The sequence below is a fragment of the Bombyx mori genome, chromosome 24, assembly GCF_030269925.1.
Source record: "Bombyx mori chromosome 24, ASM3026992v2".
Classification (NCBI taxonomy): Eukaryota; Metazoa; Arthropoda; class Insecta; order Lepidoptera; family Bombycidae; genus Bombyx; species Bombyx mori.
The window spans coordinates 16,839,927-16,853,077 of NC_085130.1; the positions used below are offsets into that span (position 1 = coordinate 16,839,927).

At 36.0% G+C, this 13,151-nt stretch overlaps 1 long non-coding RNA gene across 1 annotated transcript; it reads left to right on the plus strand.

Moving 5' to 3' along the window:
- Positions 1-5,642: 5,642 nt before the first annotated feature.
- On the plus strand, positions 5,643-7,358 carry LOC134201342 (uncharacterized). Its single transcript, XR_009976575.1, has 2 exons — positions 5,643-6,507; positions 6,790-7,358. It is a non-coding gene; the product is annotated as an uncharacterized LOC134201342 (long non-coding RNA).
- The last annotated feature ends 5,793 nt before the right edge of the window (positions 7,359-13,151 follow it).

The following is a 13,151-nucleotide window of genomic DNA, read 5'->3' on the forward strand; positions in this document are numbered from 1 at the left end:
TTATTTAAATAAAATTCAATAATAAACGCTACATCAGAATTATACGTAATGACACATTGATTCAATAAATATACCATTTTATACAATTCTCGTCTACATTGCCTATAAATACACGAAGTTATAAAAGTAGCCAACCAATTAAATTTAATAATAAATGAATGTTCTAGATACAGCGTAATTACTCTGCCATTTGTCAACATTCAGGCCGAAATTATTATGAAGTTAATTTCATTGTATTATTTCATTGTTTACATTGTCGTTTAAGGAATCGAAGTGACATTTAATATGTACATTTTTAGTGTACATTTACCGAAGCTCTCAATTGGTGATGAATTTGTTGAGGTAAAACTTTTATACGCACGCTTGACTTGGGAAGAGATCTGGTGAAAGCGTGGCGAGAGCGTTACGAAAAATGTGATCGGCCAGACGAACGGAAGTTGAGAGGGTGATATAAGTTAGTGGAGATAGAAAGAGAGAGAGTTATGTTTCGTACATTACTGTAGGGGCAAGAGAGAAAGGTGCGACCATACATTTTCTTTCTCTCTTTCTCTCATAGTTTCGTATATCTATGACTCAGGGCGAGCCTAATGTCTGTATCACACTGTAGGAGCCAGAGAGAGCGAGATAGAGAGACAAAATAAATATATTATATATTCTAAGGAAAGAAAGCCTAAAAAGTAGGCGTGGCCTGCTGACGTAACAGCAGCTACTTCAGACTGGTCAGAGCTGAAGAGGGGACAGCTAGCTTTTTTTTATTGCTTAGATCGGTGGACGAGCTCACAGTCCACCTTGTGTTAAGTGGTTACTAGAGGCCATGGACATCTACAATGTAAATGCGCCACCCACCTTGAGATATAAGTTCTAAGGTTTCAGTATAGTTACAACGGCTGCCCCACCCTTCAAACCGAAACGCATTACTGCTTCAGGGCAGAAATAGGCAGGCTGCTAGTACCTACCCGCGCGGACTCACAAGAGGTCCTACCACCAGTAACCCTCCATAAAAGCTTTGACAAATCAAGTAGTAATGTCACACGGTTAGTTTTTCCGGGAAAATTACTGAATAAATGATTCGCAGTAGTTCATGTCGAGTACAATGACCTCTATAGTGGCTTATGCATTTTGTATGAAGCTAATTCCTCGTGGGAGCGACGCACGTGGCGATCTAATGCCACCAATCACACTAATTCAGCGGTAATCAACATTTTGTTATATTTGTTTTTATTAAAAAGGAAATTGTAGGTTTTTTTTTCTCCTACCTAAGCTGAGCTGAGCCTTGAGAAGCTATTTCAGCGTAACTATTTCAGGGCTCAAAGCTGACGACGTTGCCAACACTGGCCCTAGCAAGAGCGGTGCTTTCGTAGAATCTACCACCGGATCGGAAATGCGACCCACTGAGAAGATCCGGCGAGAAACTCAGTGGGCTATGTTTGTGGGTTAATTTACTCGTCGAGCCCTTCGTCGCAAGCGACGGGTTCGACGAGAACGATGACCGGTGCTTGAGGTACCTAAAAGCACCGCTAGTGGATCGGGAGGATCCGAAATGACGTTTTTTTAGGTAATTAACGGATGTCCACTTACAAATGTGACGACGTAAAAAAAACAACGTGTAACAAAAATGAAGGGCTAGCTATTTTTAAGCGTTATGAGCGGTAGGTAGCGGCGTTGCTGTGGTCCACGTGCGACAGTCACTCAGATAAGTCGAATGATAGAGAGAAAGAGAAGGAATAATGCTTTATGGTACACAAAAAAAATACGAAACATTAAATACAAGAAAATACAATTGGCGGTCTTATCCATATTATAATTTTTCATAAAAATAAGAATATAAATTATAATAAGACATGACTTAAATGTCTTAGTTACCAGGTCATAAAATCCCTTTAAAAAAAAATAAGTATGCCTTTCGAGTTAATCCGACGTTTTGAAGGGGGTCAAAATGATGTTCAAAGATTCCGTTACATACTAACATACGTATGAAGCTAATAAAAGCGTATTAAAATAGGCTATTACAGAGCCATATATTATTATTAAAGTTTTATTTAAAACTACCGACCCGCCATTGCTTCGCTTCGTGGACTCAAATTTATTAGGTACCATTGATTTTATTGAATTTTCTTTTATACAAATCTGATATTTCGCATTTAGTTAATGCTAAGTCGAGGATAAGTGTTCTTAAATTTTCTAATTTGCCTCTCAATTTTCTTAATTTTTTTTTTCGTATGTTTTTTATTTTATTTTTTTTATTGCTTAGATGGATGGACGAGCTCACAGGCCACCTGGTGTTAAGTGGTTACTGGAGCCCATAGACATCTACAACGTAGATGCGCCACCCACCTCGGTAGATGCGCCACATGTGCCTTCTCCTGACCATCACAAACACAATAAAAAAACAATTATCCAATTTTTCGCCGGCGTTCCGAAGCTATTCGCGTGTAGTACATATGCAGATTCGTTTATATATACCTAGTCTTGCCATAGGTATATACCTACTGAGACAAAGGAAAAAAAAATCTATTGCAAATAACATTTATTACTTTTACAGTGTGTTAGTTTAATACATAAATATAAAACAATTTAAAGTATAAAAAGCTTATTCGAAGTGGTCTCCATTGGCTGCAATACAGTTCTTTAAACTTTGAGCCCAGTTATCAATAGAAGCACGCACTCTTTCCATGGGAAATTTTTTTCACTGCCAATTGTACGGACTGTTTTAGGGGCTCCAAATTATCATGGCGTTTAGAGCAAGCCGTACTCTCTAAAACTGACCATAAATCATAATCCAGCGGATTAAGATCGGGACTAGACGACGGCCCAGTCTTCAGCTCTGATGAAGTCCGAAACGTTCGTTTCCAACCAAGACTGCGTAGACCGAGCTTTATGACCTGGCGCCGAGTCTTGCTGGAAGGACCATTCTTGATTATTGAACATGGCATTGTTTAGGGGCTTCACTACCTTCTCAAGAATGGTGTCTTGATACACTTGTGCCGATGTTTTGATACCTTTTTCACAACAGTATGACTCAGTCACTCCTTCATAGCTAATACCCCACCAAACCATCACTGAAGTCGGATAGTGCCCACGTTGCACTCTGTCGACTAAATGGGACGCTTCCTTAGAGCTTTGAGCATAAATACGGTCATTTTGTTTGTTAAAATGTTGCTCAATTGTAAAAATTTTCTCATCCGTAAACAAAAATTTTCTATGACCTCCCTTTGCGTACCGCTTCAGTAGTTGTTTCGATTTTACCACCCTATTCTCTTTTAAATTATCAGTTAGCAAATGACCAGTACGTCTCTTATAGGCTGCAAGTCCTAAGTCATCTTTTAAAATACGCGACATGGTTCTAGGTGCTATCTTCATCTCCCGAGATAAAATATTTTGCTTTCGGACAGGATTTCTTCGAATTCGTTCCCTTACTGCTTTGACCACCTTTTTTGTACGAACAGTACGTGGACGGCCAGATCTTTTTCTGTCACAAACAGAGGAGGTCTCATTGCACCTATTAATAGCCCGGTACACAAACATTTTACTAATACCAAGCGTATGGAGAGTTTTAAAAATTGCATTTGGCTCCATACCTACTTTGTGTAATGCAATCACAGCGATTCGGTTCTCTTTATCACCCCACTCCATTTTAATATCGCAAAATATTGTACAATGTATTGGCGCGAAAATGAGAAAACTCAATGAGCAATCATATAAAAATGACAGATTCCAAATTCAAATGTAATATTTTGTTTATTTTTAATTGTAACAATATTTATGGCCAGACTAAGTATAGATTACAACAATAAGTGCGAGTAGATCTTATAAATATTTGGGTACTATTCGAGCTAATAAATAAATCGTTTTTTTTTAAACTATATTCACTGTTAGATTGCTTTTTTTTATTGATGTCCGGTTTCCTATGTCGAATATATTATTAGCGATTGGTAGCTGCTCGACTATGCCCATAGATTATACACTTAATATATACTATGCCCCCGGCATTCTTGACAGCCATGAGCATCGGTGAGCCTCAGTTGATGCTCAATAAATGCAGAAAAACTGAAAACACTTACCTTTAAAAAAAAAATTGTGGTCAAATGATTCACTTCTCTGACTTAAACTCAAAAGTTAATATCAGCTTCGAGAATATTAGCTGAAATACATACGAGATTACGTCTAGTATGTTTGAGTGAAATTACATTGAAAGTATAATACGACCTCCCCTCGCGACGACTGAGGCGGTACTGAAATACATCAGTGATAATATTGTACTTAATATAATAATATCGAACATACGGTGTTATAACATCACATACACAAATGATGTAGGTACCTACTTTTTCAAGAGAAACTTTGAAAATTCAACATCTTAATTTAATACAATGCCATAGTTCTTCTCGACTAAAGAAATAAAATGATAATATTGAAACTACAACTTTAAACGTTATTATCAAACATCTCACTAATATAACTATAAAAAAATGGATTTTCTCAAACTCAGTTCAGTTTTAACAAGAATCGCATAAGTGACTTTAAAGCTCTTTATGCGATGTATAAAACAGAATGATCATCGATTCGTTCACGGCTTAAAACATATATCTCTGCATCCAAGATTGAGTATTGAGTATTTTATTTCTTCGGGAAACACAAAAATTTTGCCTGCAAAAATAGAAAACGTAAATGAACCCGATTCTTCTAAAGATGATTGTCTTTATTATTTTATTATTTTAATACTTCACGTATTATCTGTCTGACAAAATGTATTAGTGTTTTACTGGTGGTTTGTGGGTTCGCCAAATTTAGTGGTTTCTAGTGTGTTTCGTTACAAAAATTTGTGGATTCATTAAATTATGGCTGGCAGTACTGCTAAAACGTCAACTAGGTATTGTGAAGTGAATTAATTGTGACCTTACTACGGACTCATAAAGACTCGCATCCAGGGCCGTAAAACAATCTTAAAAAAAAGGTCAAGTAGGTACTAAATACTAGCTTAAAGGTATAGTAGTCAGGCCATAAAATTACAAAAAAGTACCTACTAACTACAATACAATTACTCGATGTTGTCACGTAGTGTCTTTGTGTATTTTGATGATATCATAAGGACATTTTGGCGGGAACGCGAGGAGTGAAGTTGTGTGATTTGTTTTATTTTGTCTATTTAGTGTTTCTTCAGGTTTAAATGTGTAATAACGGTGGTTTATTAACTGTTTAATATCTGTGAAAGTGCACAATGTGGGAAAATGAAACAAAGCCGCTGGACGTAACTTCTTGGGATTCTCCAAAAAGTTAACTGAAAAAATCTCAGCAAATGACCACCATTTTACTGATATTATACTTTATCCCAGATCACCTCATCTCATTTCATTTAATTTCATCCCAGTTGATTAATGTCTCAAATTAATCATCTTCATTTCATTTCACTTCATATTATCATTTTACATAAAAATAGGAATATAAATTAAAATAAGACATGACTTATAGGTCTTAGTTACCAGGTTATAATATCCCTTAAAAAAATTATGACAATATCATTAAGTGTATAATATGTAAGCTGTATGGGCTTAGATCCCCTTGCCTTTCCTAATAAGAAAAAATTGGACCAAAAAAAATCTATGGTTTGGATTGGTGTATTCGAGAACCAAAATATCAACACCATAGAGTTACTATTCTAACTGGAGTGCTTACTTCGTTTGACATAATAACTAAAAATATACTTTATCTCTATAGCTTAAAGTTTATTTTTAAATAGCAAAAGATGTAAGGAAAAACGGTCTGAAAAGAGAATGATTATTAAGTGGTGGTGTCCCTCTCGCACATTTTACAAACAAAAAGCAGTGTTGCTAGCTTAGGGGATTTTCCGTAAAATCTCGGAATTTGGACCCCCGTCTTAGTTATCAAAAATGGCTTTTAGTGGTTAGTGGATTTTTTAGTAGCTTGGGCGTTGTTGAAAATTATCGAAAAGGTTAAAATCAATCCACTTTACAGGATTTTAAACATTTTATGACAATAATATATCTAAATACATATTATTTAAACGATGTGACTTAAACTTAACTAGAAAATGTTGCGACAATTTAGAATTTCCATCAACGTCAATAATTAAATTGGTTCAAAATAAACGTACAAAGTTATGGTGAAATTAGTTTCTGATGATGACAATTTATTAAAATAAATTATATAAGAAGTATTGATTATATGATATATATTGATTTTTAATAGAACATCATGTATTAATAAAGCTCATTAACAAAAAAATTATTGTTCTATATTAATAAGAACTCTGTTTAATGGAAAATGTAATGGTAGGTACGTAGATTTCTGATGGTTTTCATGTTGAATTTGGTGGGAAGCCAGATTAATTGTTGGCATCACCGAAAAAGAGCTATGAATGGATTAAAAGAAAAATGGCGTCTATTTACGTTTGTAGTGCGAAGTTAAAATGGCACTGATACAGCTTGTGGCTTGTTTTTTTTCGAAAATCGTGAAACTTTCCGTGTAATCATGGTGAACACTTTTAATGTAAGTGGTTTTAAGCGAGAATCCTCTCCAGTTTGTGGAATATCCTTCCATATGTCAGATTCATTGATAAATTTTTACTAGTGTGAGCATATATTTTTAAAATGTGAGATATTTTTTCTCATTATAATATTTAATACCATTTGTCTTGTAAATTGTACTTAATCTATGTCATATACTAAATTTGAAAAAACAATCGTGAAAACTATAATTTTGCAATGTATTTTTTATATTATAAGAGCCATCACGTAGTATTTTTTGAACTTTTTTTATTGTATTGAATAGCGTCGCACGCAAGCATGTATATCATTTGCCTGACGTTAAGCCAACGAGGAGGATCTTCTAGTAAATATGACGTTGGAATTTCTGGAAAATGTTCTATATAAAGGTCAAACAAGAAGAATCAAGTACTCAAACGCAAGAAATAAAAAATACCCCGAGAAAAGCAAAATTACGACAAGATGTTAAGGTATTGAAACAAAAACTTAAAAGCCGCGAAATAGTGATTGTAAATATAAAGTCGATTTTAGATTTATTAAAGAAAAATGGCGATTTTTAATTGAATTGAAATTTAAATTGCGAAATTTTAATGATACTCATGGTCCACTTAGATATTGATTAAAATAAATTATGTATTTCGTTGAAAAAAAAGAATTTACTTAAAATAGAGGAAATGTTATATTATAAGACTACAGAAAATTAACTGAACTTAATAATAATAATATAACCAATATTTTGTAAATAGACATCAAGTACTATGTGTATTGTGTTATGTGTATTGACTTGTCATTTAAGAGTTATTTAATTGTCTACATATAACAAATAAATGAATTTCAGTTCATTTCATTTTATTACCCATTGTGTTTTATTTCCTAAAATGTAACTAGTAGACTTAATATACACGTGTCATGAAAATAGCACAGAAGTAAAAATACAAGCAATTTTAAATCAATTGAAGATGTGAATGTAGGAAAAGAGCACCCGATACGCGCAGACCATGTGTGTTGCAATGTCTCACTTAGTGTGTCAAATATTAATTTGCACGGCCCACTTAGCCAGTACATTAAAGTAGGAATTGCGTAATTAAGTTCAGTATTCGGACGTTAAACATGAGTTTGAGGAAGTTTAAGTAATAGAACTGAGGTAATGATGTTTGTAATAAAACTCAGTGCTAGATTTTCGACAACGCAGCAACTTCCAAAAAAAACCGTCGAAAAAAAGTCACCATGACGACGAAGCAATGTTTAGAATTGAATTTACATAAATAAAACGTTGCAAGCACGTGTTTTGTATTTACATAGGGTTACACAGAATTACTTAAGGTAAATTCAAAACTGATGCATGTGTATAATTGTGTCCTATAAATACATTTTATATGGTCACCACATTAGACAAGGACACCGCGACCAAAAAGTATTCTCTTTCGAGACCGATTTCTCGGCATTAGACAGCACTCCAGTTGTAGGTACTTATTAACTCCATGATCAACACCCACCGCGTCGTTTAGTTTGAATTTGATACAATACGTAGGTACTGTATTGTGCATTGTGGGACTGAAGTGTTGCGTTGCGTTAGTGATTGCAATTCAACAAGTGACGCCCACCGCCTTTTCGTTTTTCCAAAGAACGATTCAAGTAATTTGTGGATGTCCTTTTAGTGCTCACAAATCCACTTTTATTTGAGTCTGAATTTCAAGGGAAACAAATGTTTTCGGTGTTTAGTAACAGTTATGATCTTGAAGTGCCTATATTTGAAGTCAAAAAGCCAATTTTTTTTATTCAGATTAAAATTCAAATCAAAATCAGGTTACGTTATTAAATGTTGTATGTGTAATATGTAGAATAATTTGATGCAGAAATTAAGCTAACAAATAACTTAACATATACACAAAACACAATCTAACAATTTGTTTCAGTGAATGGTTCTCTTAGTGAGCACATTTATTTCAAACAGCTAGAAACATGAGGAAGATTTGACAAGCACTGTATTGGTTATTAGATTAGATATTAGGCAGGTATCCAAGCTTCATTATAATATTGCACTTGAAGTTCACAAAAATAATAATCTCATACTTTAATCCCATTGTTAGAATGGCACGACAATATAATGAGTTGGCAAGTAGCAACACTGATCTTGATATATTTGAGAATAATTTTTATAAATATTGTAAATTAGTTAGACATATTCTCAGATAATTAATATTGTCCAGTTAATGATAGATTTAATTTAATCAGATAGTAACTTACATATGTGTGCGAGTGTGCGCGCGTGCGGTAGTGTGAGCATGTGTGTATGTATACATGGTATTTAGGAATCGGTTCAGTTCTTAATTTTTTTTCTGTATGCACCTGTCTTGAATTGCAATCCAGATTGTTATGTTAAACATTTAAACTTATAATTTCTATGGTTGTAATTTGTTTTGTGCATCAATTAAAAAAAAAAAAATCTGAGGAGCTGAGGAGATCCCGGTCATCGATCTCGTCGAACCCGTCACTTGCGATGAAGGGCTCGGCAAGTAAATCAACCCACAGACACAGCCCGCTGAGTTTCTCGTCAGATTTCAGTTCAGTTTTGATTTCAATAATTTAAGACTTAAAGTGCATAATTTAAAGTTTAAGGTATGAGCTTTATTTAAAAGAGATGGAAAGTGTACTTTGTGCTTTTCTTAGACAAAAAAATTAAATTTAATTTTTAGTTTTAAATGTCTATTTTTATAATCTGATAGAATACATTTTTATAAGTCGTTATAGTATCTACGTTATTAGTATAGTAATATGAGTGTTGTACTAATTGCAATATTTTGTCACCTCACTCCTAAGTGAATTTGGTACAAATTTTAATTCTGATCTTATGAACTGCAACTTGGGAGGAAAATGCTTTAATACAATCTATATATATAAAAATAAATTGATGTTCGTTAGTCTCCCTAAAACTCGAGAACGGCTGGACCGATTTGGGTAATTTTGGTCTTGAATTATTTCTGGAAGTCCAGAGAAGGCTTAAAAGGTGAATAAATATGAAAATGCTTGGAATTATAATAATATAAAACAAACAATTTGGTTTTTCCTTTGATGTGTCCTTGTCGGACGGATTCCTTTTGTTTTTTTTTTAAAGTTTATTTTGTACAAACGCTTAGGCCTTTTATTTATCGATTGAGGCAATACAAAGTCTGCCAGGTCAGCTAGTAATTAATATAAGCCATTCTTTTAATGTTCCTATTTCAGATGAATTTTTTTATGGAGGTAATTTTTATGAGTCTTATAGCGGACTAGCTTTTGCCTGCGACTCTGTCCGCGTGAAATAGTTTTTTTATTTTTTTATTTTATTGCTTAGATGGATGGACGAGCTCACAGCCCACCTGGTGTTAAGTGGTTACTGGAGCCCATAGACATCTACAACGTAAATGCGCCACCCACCTTGAGATATAAGTTCTAAGGTCTCAATTATAGTTACAACGGCTGCCCCACCCTTCAAACCGAAACGCATTACTGCTTCACGGCAGAAATAGGCAGGGTGGTGGTACCTACCCGTGCGGACTCACAAGAGGTCCTACCACCAGTAATTACGCAAATTATAATTTTGCGGGTTTCATTTTTATTACACGATGTTATTCCTTCACCGTGGAAATCAATCGTGAACATTTGTTGAGTACGTATTTCATTAGAAAAATTGGTACCCGCCTGCGGGATTCGAACACCGTTGCATCGCTACATACGAATGCACCGGACGTCTTATCCTTTAGACCACGACGATTTCTAGTTACTTTGGCATAACGCAAAATTCACTTCATTTACATAGAAAGTGAAAATATGGTGGTAGGACCTCTTTACTGGTGGTAGGACCTCTTGTGAGTCCGCGTGGGTGGGTACCACCACCCTGTCTATTTCTGCCGTGAAGCAGTAATGTGTTTCGGTTTGAAGGGTGGGGCAGCCGTTGTAACTATACTTGAGACCTTAGAACTTGTATCTCAAGGTGGGTGGCGCATTTACGTTGTGGATGTCTATGGGCTCCAGTAACCACTTAACACCAAGTGGGCTGTGAGTTCGTCCACCAATCTAAGCAATAAAAAAAAATTTTTTTTTTTATTTATAGAATGTTAAGGAGCTATGTTGAAACATTCTTTATCGGTGCTCCACTTGTATTGGCCTTATCGTGATGTATATAATATAACCTATATATAGCCTTCCTCAATAAATGAGCTATCTAACACTGAAAGAATTTTTCAAATCGGACCAATAGTTCCTGAAATTAGCGCGTTCAAACAAACAAACTCTTCAGCTTTATAGTATTAGTATGGATAATGCTCGTTAACACCTGGTGATATTTTTCAAACTATTTACTTTTATTGAAAACTGAACAATTTTTTTTATTTTTTTTTATTGCCTAGATGTGTGGACGAGCTCACAGCCCACCTGGTGTTAAGTGGTTACTGGAACCCATAGACATCTACAACGTAAATGCGCCACACACCTTGAGATATAAGTTCTAAGGTCTCAGTATAGTTACAACGGCTGCCGCACCCTTCAAACCGTAACGCATTACTGCTTCACGGCAGAAATAGGCGGGGCGGTGGTACCTACCCGTGCGGACTCACAAGAGGTCCTACCACCAGTACTGATTAATTACTTGTATGGTATATTCAATTGGTGCAATCAAATAGTAAAACGCGTCCGCAAAGAGAAGCATGTACTACAAATGGAAGAACCTGAGAAAATAAGCCTTGAAAAATATAAAATCTGTAAATTAAGGAAGAAAAAAAAACAAATAAATAAATAATTATTCAAAATCATGGTTTTTTATTGTAAGTTTGTGAAGTTAACAATCTAATATTCCGCTAATAATAGGTGATCTGTTGATAAGCGAGAACATCACTAAAGTATTGATATCGATAGATAAGCACGACCCTTTAAAATTAAAACATCAAACAATCCCGTTTTTGCAGGATAGCCGCCGGAGCCCCGTGGTTCATCCGTGGTCAGGATCATCGACTTGCTTGACGACTTGGACCTAGAGTACATTAGTAAGTATCTACAGTCGGCTTCAATGGGCCATTTCAAGAAAGCGGCACGACACGAGAACCCTCTCATCGTGGCCGTCGGTAACTACATTCCCGATCCTGCGGACAGAATGGAAAGCAGTCGACGTCGCCCTAAACACGTCATTTCGGATCCTCCCGATCCACTAACGGTGCTTTTAGGTACCGCAAGCACCAGTCATCGTTCTCGTCGAACACGTCGCTTGCGACGAAGGGCTCGACGAGTAAATTAACCCACAGACACAGCCCACTGAGCTTCTCGCCGGATCTTATCAGTGGGTCGCGTTTCCGATCCGTTGGTAGATTCTGCGAAGCACGGCTCTTGTCAGGGTTCGTGTTAGCAACGTCGTCAGGTTTGAGCCCCGTGAGCTCAACTACTAGTTAAGGTTACGCTGATATGGTATCTCTAGACCATCAGCTTAGGTAGGAAAAAAAAACATCAAACTTGACTGGCAGAATTTGGTAGGCAGCGGCTTGGCTCTGCCTCTGGCATTACTGAAGTCCATGGGCGACGGTAACCACTCGACTCCGGCTTTTTCAGAGAAAAGAGGAAGACTGAAGTCCTCCTCTTCTTCCAATTAGAATTACAAATCAGAACCTAGCAAAAAAAACTACAGCATCGCCATAACGGAACCATTGGAACTAGGTAAAAAAGAGCTATCTCATCTGTTGCGTAGTAATCTCTAATCTCTGGAACGGCTGGACCGATTTTGACGAGACTTTCACTGATAGGTAGCTGATGATATAAGGAGTAAATTAACTTTTTTTTTATTGCCCTTATAGACGAGAATTGTTGTCTCCCGTATAGGTGTGGTTGGAGTATGTATGCGTCGTCGTCCGGACGCGTAGCGTAATTTGGTAAAGGTAAGTAAGTACCTGAGTAGGCGCCGTCGGTGTTCGGATAATAAATGAAATACGACACCTTGCACACTAATTAAATGTTTATTAAAATTTACACTTAGTCCACACGAAAATACAACACTGTCTATATTATTAAAATTATGAAGAATGGAAGGTTATGAGCACAGACAGATATTCAGTTTATAAACAGTACACAGAAGACACTTTACACTTTACGACAATACAGCAACGATAGACACAAAGAAAGCGTGTTATCAAAATTGAGGAAAAAGCTTCGAAAACAATACAACAGTATATATTTAGCAAAAGCGACGTGCGTTCAGTACGAGATAAGTTTCGACTGGGCGTGGCTAGCCGCGATCAGCTGCGCAGGAGTGCTTTGTCGATCTACCCGCGACATTCCGTCCAAGCGCGCGTGTCCACAGCGCGAACGAACGGGCGACCAGCTGATTGACGCGGCACGATAAATTGTCGTGTGTGTATGTCTGTTTTATATATAATGTAGTAATAATATATTAATAGATATGTAATATGTGTGAATGTATATTCTGTGTGTATTAATAATTATATGAAATAAATATATTATATAAGTTTTATATTGTGAAGAGTTTATATTGTGTTATATGTGTGTGCATGAAATGTGGGATAAGCCCACATCACTCCCCCCCAGAGACCTGGTTAGGGGCGATAAAAATCCGGGAATCTGACATGCCGACCGGAACGTGTAGTTGTAGGTGCAGTTCTGTCAGGT